The sequence below is a fragment of the Mastomys coucha genome, unplaced genomic scaffold (genome assembly GCF_008632895.1).
Source record: "Mastomys coucha isolate ucsf_1 unplaced genomic scaffold, UCSF_Mcou_1 pScaffold12, whole genome shotgun sequence".
NCBI lineage: Eukaryota > Metazoa > Chordata > Mammalia > Rodentia > Muridae > Mastomys > Mastomys coucha.
This window is the reverse complement of record NW_022196894.1, coordinates 85,166,844-85,174,502: the sequence shown is the minus strand read 5'-3', so window position 1 is coordinate 85,174,502 and position 7,659 is coordinate 85,166,844.

The window sequence follows — 7,659 nt, the reverse complement described above, 5'->3', positions numbered from 1 at the left end:
CGGGAAGGGAAGTTGGCCTACAAGGAAGCAGAGTCACAAACACAATGACAGCTAAAGCTAAGTGGGACAAAAACATGAAAGAAGTCACACATGAGGTGTTGTGTCAGGTGTCTAGATGAGGATGTGGGAGGTACAAAGATCCAGTTGGTAAAGAAACCCCCTTGCTACAGAAATGAAACTCCGATCTTCAGGTTCAAATATGCACTGGAGCCAAAAACATCCCTTCCAAGAGGAAGAGGCAGTCAGAAACATTTGCTGTTTCTGTTCCATCAATTACCACAGGAAAATGGTTCCCTGCCTCCCACTTCCATTATCCCCCACCACTAATCTTTAAACACTGCAGAAGACAAACGCATCATGGGTAGTAATAGAGGAGTAAAAGCAAAATGAGAAAATACAGATGTTCTTTGACTTATTGTCGGGTCCTGTTCCATTAACTCAGCCGTACACATAAAAGGCACACAAATACCTTATCTACTGAACACCGTGGGTCAGCAACACATAGCACTGTAGAATATCGATCTCATTTCTCTCCCATTACAGTGAGGCTGGCAAAGCTTCAGCTAGCTTCACTGCCCATTGTCATGAGAGAGGATTCAAATGAATCACCAGCCTTGCAAGAGACTCAAATTCAAAGCACTGTTCCCACTGAATGTGTACTGCTTTGGTCCTGTGGCAGGGGAATGGGGCACTTCTATACTGAACAATCATAAGGAGATACAGTGATGAAGGCAATCTTGATGCTCAACCCTGAGAGAATGAACCTTGAGCTTAGAACATGTCACCAAGTGATGAAGATGTAGTCTGTATCAGGCTTAAAGCCAAGGGGTGTGGATGTATGGGTGTGGATGTGTCTGCATGTATGTCTGCATGTCTGTATGTGTCTGTGTGTGTATCTCTCTGTGTATATATGTCTGATGTGTGTCTGTACATGTGAGTCTAGGTGTTTGCATGTGTGTATCTGTGTGTGAGTGTGTCTATAGGTGTATATGTCTACATGCATGTATCTCTGAGTATGTCTGTATGTATGTTTGTGTGTGTCTGTGTGTATATGTCTGTGTGCCTATGAGTGTATATGTCTGCGTGTATCTGTGGTGTGTGTGTGTGTGTGTGTGTGTTGGAAGAAGGGGTTCCAGTTTCTTTGTTTAAAGCTCAAGTTCTACTTTCCCATTCTTTTGCTCCTCTAAACTGATACCCAGGGTCTGAAGTCACAGGAATGTACATACACACATACCATCAACAACAACAACAACAACACACAAAACTTTCAGTACTTTAGACACAGAGAAAACAAAGCCCTACCACCACACAGGGAGGAACTATGAAGGCCACTTGCCTGAATCTGCTGCCTGAGGACCCAATGGCCACAATGTCTTTACATATTATTGGAGCACATCTGCCATTGTCTCTTCTTTGTGTGAATCAGGGTAGTTTGCTTTTTGTTTTTGGTTTGGCTTTCTGTGTTGTTTTCTCCCAGCAAGTTCTCAAGATAAATAACATAGTAGAGAAAAGAAAAACTACCACATACGAAGCAGGGAATATTCACAGAGAATCTGCAAGAAGCCTGTCTGAGTGTACACCAAGACCTGATTACAGTCTGAAGAATTCTGAGCATGCTCACCTGCATGTGTTTTGAGATTCCTTCTCTGAGACTTACTACTTTTGTTGATCCATATACTTTTCCCACCGCCTTTAGTAATACAGACAAATAGTAATAAAGGGAAGTTGTTGGGCTTGCCTCAAACACAGTAGGACAGAGGCAAGAAGCCAGATGTATGCCCAAGGAGCACCCATGGAAATGGTGATTATAAGTAATCCCAGCCAGAACAGAAGTCAGACCACACATCTGAGCTGGTGAGGCTGGGCCTGATCAGCGGGTGACTCAGCTTTAGAGAAGGTCTGGATTGCCATTGCTCCTCTCAAGTGTGGGATCAGACCTGTGCCCAGTGATGCCTCTTATAGGCTTCACCATCCTGTGCCTGGCACTTCAGTATCCTAGGGATTTGCTGCAGATACCTTTCTCTGCTCTTACAGTAATTCTTCATGCTCTGTACTTTTACTGTTAGTTATGATTTGATGTGGAATTACAAGCTCTGTCAAAATGATCCAAATATTCCAGAAAGACAAAAAGCTGTAGTTCTGTCTGGATGGTATTAACACAATTCACAAAAGGAACCATCGCTGTCAAGAGTAGCCGAACAGTCCTCTGTTTACACAAAATCTTTCTGGAATACGATAATAGTGGTTGACTTGATACTTCCCCAGGAAAGGTAAACCTTCCAACTTGTCTTATTTCCCACAGATATTATATGTTTTTATATACATATATATTCATATATGTTCACATGTGTATATACATAAATGTGGACCCTAGATGTTAATGTCAGATGTTTTCCTCAGTTGCGCTATACTTTTTAAAAAATTTTTATGTGTTTGAGTATCTTGCCTGCATGTTTATGTGGGTATAATATGTAAGCATGGTACCAAGTAAAGCCACAACTGGAGTTACAGACAATTTTGAGCCACCATGAAGATTCTAGGAATTAAACCCAGATAACTTGCTATAGCAGTTAAGTGTTCTTAACCACTGAGCTATCACTCCAGCTCCATACTGTAAAAAATTTTAATGTGGTCTCTCAGTGAACCTGGAGCTCACTGATTTGGCTAGCCAGCAAGCCCCAGGGGTCCCCATCTCTACCTCTGACTACTTCTGCAGCACTGGGGTTACAAACATATAATGCCACACTCAGCTTTTCTGTGGATAGTGTGGATAGAACTGAGGTCCCCACAATTCTGCAGCAACCTCTTTATTAACAGAGCCATTTTTCCAGCCTCATGGTGTTCTATCTTGAACCACCAGGAGCTAGATAATCATCATAGACCCTTAGGATTGAAAGATGTTTTCATTTAACCCGCTTTATATGTGACTTAGTCCAAACTAGGTGATCCACTGAAGAGGATGTGAATGAGCAGAATTCAGGTCTACCTCAACTGGCAAAAGAGAATCTGCAAGCGATAGTAGCTGCACCCTCATTTCCTCTTGTCTGTGGTGAGAAGGGTGGATGCTGCTTGTTTATATGACTCCAGGTATTTCAGAACGGTCTCCCGGGGTGCTGCAGTCAACAGCACGCACTCACTACTGGGAGCGACTCACTGCCTCGTACTCCACACACTTCTAAATAATATAGATCAAGTCTCTCAGGACTGTGTGATCCTGGGAAATTCACACAAATGTCATAAGCCTTGGTATTAGCATCATTCTTCAAATGTCAAAAACAGACCTTTAAGCTAGTTCCTAGTTATAAATATAATGAGAATGAAAACACCACACACACACACACACACACACACACACACACACACACACTAGTGACTGTTCTAAAACAGCCATGAAACACCATCACAAGCAGCCAAGAGAGTCTTTGTCTCTTCCTGTGGAAGTGAAGCATCTTTTTGTTTATTTATTTGGTTAGTTTGTTCCATATGTCTGTCTGCCTGTCTGCCTATCTGTCTCTCTCCTCTCTCTCTCTCTCTCTCTCTCTCTCTCTCTCTCTCTCTCTCTCTGTGTGTGTGTGTGTGTGTGTGTATAGTATGTGTCTGTATGTGGTGAATATGTGTGTATGTGTGGTATGTATACCTGGCAGTGTTAGTATTACTCAGGTACAAGAGGAGGTCAGAGATAGAGGCCAGATATTTGTCTTCTATTGCTCACCATTACATTTTGAAACAAGGTCTCTTATTTAAACCTAAAGCTCATGGATTCAACTAGCCTGGCTGTCCAACAAACTCCAGGGATCCATGGGGTTTTGTTCCCCACCCCCAACACACCCAGCCACACTCAGCATTTTATATATGCTAACTGAGGATCTGAGCTTAGGCCCTCACACTCACAGAGTAGGCACCAACGGAGACATCTTCCCAGTCCTATAAGAATCTATAGCCATCCTGCTTCTAAGGAATGGAGCCGCGAGGATAGAGCATTACATGAGGTCTCAGGTCACACCTCAAAAGCCGAGAGCTGAAAATGGATTTAGAGAACATCATCACAGGACCAGGCACTTTCAAAAGAAGAAGTCTGCAAAGAAATGATGAAGGGCCAAAGACTTGAGAAGTAAAACTTGGAGACCTTCAGGAACCCAGAGTACATCTAATAGATTTTCAGAGGCGCTGTGGTAAGGGACCAGATGAAAAGGAAGGTAAGGCCCTGCTTTTCCTCTCCTCCATCCCTCCCGGGGTGTCTGCTTCCCTGACAGCAGGCTGCTGGGCTGGAAGAATCCACTCTGGTGCCCATGATTCCCACATACACTTCTTACTCTGCAAAGAAGGCTCAGTTGGATCCCTAATCCTTAGTAGTACATGTAGTGTTGCTGTATGATGGGGTCCCTGGAGATCCTGGAGTTTTGAATGAAGGCTGGATCTTTAATCACTAACCCACAGATCTTTCAAACCTACCATTGTTTTCAAGATAATGCTAAATAAACAGCTGCCCACCGGTCCACCTCCCATACCATGCTCAGACGCCAGAGATAGGCGGTTTCTTTGCAGGCTATGTATCTTGACCTGCCATTCAAGTTGGCTTTCGTCTTCAAAGTCTCTCCTGCCAGCTTAGAAGATACATTCACTAGTGCAAATGATCAGCCCACAGAGGGCTCCAAGTCTACTCTGCCAGCGTAGAATTTCTTTCTAAAGGTAAGCCAGGTTCAGGTTCCTCAAAATTATTCTGCTTACATCCGGCTTCCCACGCTTTCAGAAACCACCACTAAGAAGTTCTATCATCTCTTTTTTTACCCCAAGCCTATTAAGAGACAATTCTTGAGTACACAGTGGACTTAAATTTAAAACTGGGGCAGATTCAGGCTGCTGAACTCAAAACCACTGTTGTACCTTCCCATCAGCAGAGCCTTGCCCTCTGCCGTGGCTCTTGGCTGTGTCAATCTGGCTGAGCTAGAGTTCCCTGTATTTTTTTTTCGGTTTTTTTCAATCAAACACTAATCTGAGTGTTGCTGTGGAAGGATTTGGCAGATTCAAGTTAAGTCCTTGCTCGGTTGACTTTAATTAAGGAAGCTCATCCTGACAGCCTTGTGGGCGTGGCTAAATCTGCAGGAAGACTCAAGAGCTTAGCTAAGGCTTCTCTGGAGAGCAGAAAAGCCAGGATGAGCATGGTGGTGCACACCTGTTGTTAGCACTGGGAATTCTGAGTCAGAAAGATCGTCGCCTAAACCACAGTATGAATTCCGTGCCCTGTCTCGAAAATCAAAAGATCAGTGAATTAATTCATTTATGGCCGCAGAAAGTCGTGTGTGGGCCAGAATTGCAATCTGCTCTGTGGAGCTCCTTGCTGTCCAGTTTTCCTTTCCGCCATTCCTTCTTCTGCAATTAAGCCCTGATACCTACTCCTAACCCAAGAGACCCAAACTCTCTGTAAACACTGATATCTGCCCTGGCGCACCACATACATACTCACTGGGAACGTCCTTCTCAGGGTCCCTTGTTCAGGTCCGCCTTGCTCCCTCTACAGAACTGTGGAAAAAATGGCCCTTGCCAGAAGACTGGGTCTCTAAGTAAGGATAGATTTATTTATTTTTATTGTTCTGTGGAGGTGCTTATATGAAATCTCTGCTAAGAGTTCAATTCTGCTTACTTATGTATGTTTTGACTGAAAAGAATTAGATAACTTGAAATTTGTGAAGAGATCATGGTGCCTGTTTCCGAATGAACTACCTTCCTGCTTCTCGTGGGTGTTATCTCACACACGTGCATGCTTTACATGGTTCTTATACCACATGCACGTGGAGATTTGAGTATAATACATCTTATGGTGTATGTCTACAGAATTCTTTGAGAGATCGGTGGTTTGGACCCCAGCAGCATAAGCATCCACTGGGAAATATACACATTTTTTATGTCCCACCCCAATTGGCTGAATCATGATCCCTGCCAAGGAGGGATGCCCAGCCATCCATATGTCGATCACTCTTGGTGGAGGAACCCAATGTCCTCTAACACCCTTTCTTAATTGAAGACTGAGACTCCAGCACTGGCAACATGCAGATCCCTGGAGATCCTGGAATTTATAAGATGAAGTTGAAAGTCAAGTAAAGATATTATTTCACTGGGCTTAAAGGGGAAGGCTTTCACATAAAAGTAATTTCAATCAACAAAGAAGCCACAGACTTCCTCTCTGGACAATGCTGGAATCGGCAATGGATTTGGAAGTATTGTGACGTTTCTCAGTTTTTCTGGAATGAGGAAGAGTGTGGCCACAAGTTACTTTACACACTGTGGGGACAGACGGCCTAACAGCAGCATCTTGAGAAAGGGTGAGATTATTCTTACCATTCAAGAGTGCATACAGTCCATCATGGTGGAGAGTCTGGCAGCAGGAGCCTGAGGTGGCTGCATCCATTGCTTCCCGTCAGGAAGCACAGAGAGATGGACGGTGGTGTTTAGCTTACCTCCTCCTTCTTATTCAGCCTGGGACCCCAGGTCTTCTACTTAGGTTGCTGTTGCTCCGATCAGCAGCAGTCATTACCTAAAGCAATTGGGGAGGAAAGGGGTTTATTCAGTTTACACTTCCATGTCATGGGACAGGAATTCAAGCAAGAGCTTGGAGGTGGGAACTAAACTAAAGACCACGAAGGAATGCTGCGTAAAGGGCTTGCTCTCCATAGCTTACTCAGTTCGCTTTCTTATACAACCCAGAACAGTCTGCCCAAGAGTAGCACTGCCACAGCCAGCTGAGCTGGGACCTCCCATGTGTAATGTTAATCAACAAAATGCCCCACAGGCCAATCTAATGGAGGCAGTTCCTTGATTGAGGGTCCCTCTTCTCAGAGGATGCTGGTTTCTGCTAAGCTGATAAAAGCCAACCAGCTCACCAGCCTAGGGGACCGTGGCCCCTATAGGTGGGTCTTCTCATCTTAATTAACCTAAACTAGAAACTCCCTCACAGACATGCCCAGAAGTTTGTAATTTTGGGGGTTCTAAATCCCATCAAATTGTCAACCAAGATCAGTATCACCATATGTACACATAGGGATGATATTGTGAAATATTAGCTTTTGGGCTATCCCTCCCTAGTCCACACAACGGTTTAGCTGAGTAATTTACACCACCACTCAAAGTCAGTTTTATAGAAAAAAAAATTTAAAAACCAGCATTGAGCTCAAATAAAAAGAGAAGAAAAGTAACAAGACAGAAATGAAAGATTTGTCGTTTCCTAGAGTCATGCACAGCCTCCGGGGAGAGCTGCCCTGCAGACCACTGACCCCGCCCAACAAAAGCAGATACTTTTCTGCAAGACTCTCAGTAAAATGTTTAAGTACCATATAAGGGCATGGAAGGTCAGCAAGGAGTACTGGAGCAAGAAGGACCAAACCAGAACAGTGAGTGGTGACCTCTCATTACAACTTCTCTTATACGCTGACAGCAGGAACTCAACATTGCTCCTCAAATGCCATTCCTAGGTGACCCTCAGGCCACCAGTATCCAAATTGTCCGTTCTCATTTTTTTACCCCAAAGACAGACAGCATCCTAAACGCAGAACAAGCCCTAATAACCTTTCCCTCTGCCCCTTCCCCTGTCCCTCCCCTCTCTGCCCCTCCCCCTCTGCCCCTCCTGTCCTCAGCCTTGCCCCTCCTCTGCACCTCCCCTCCCCT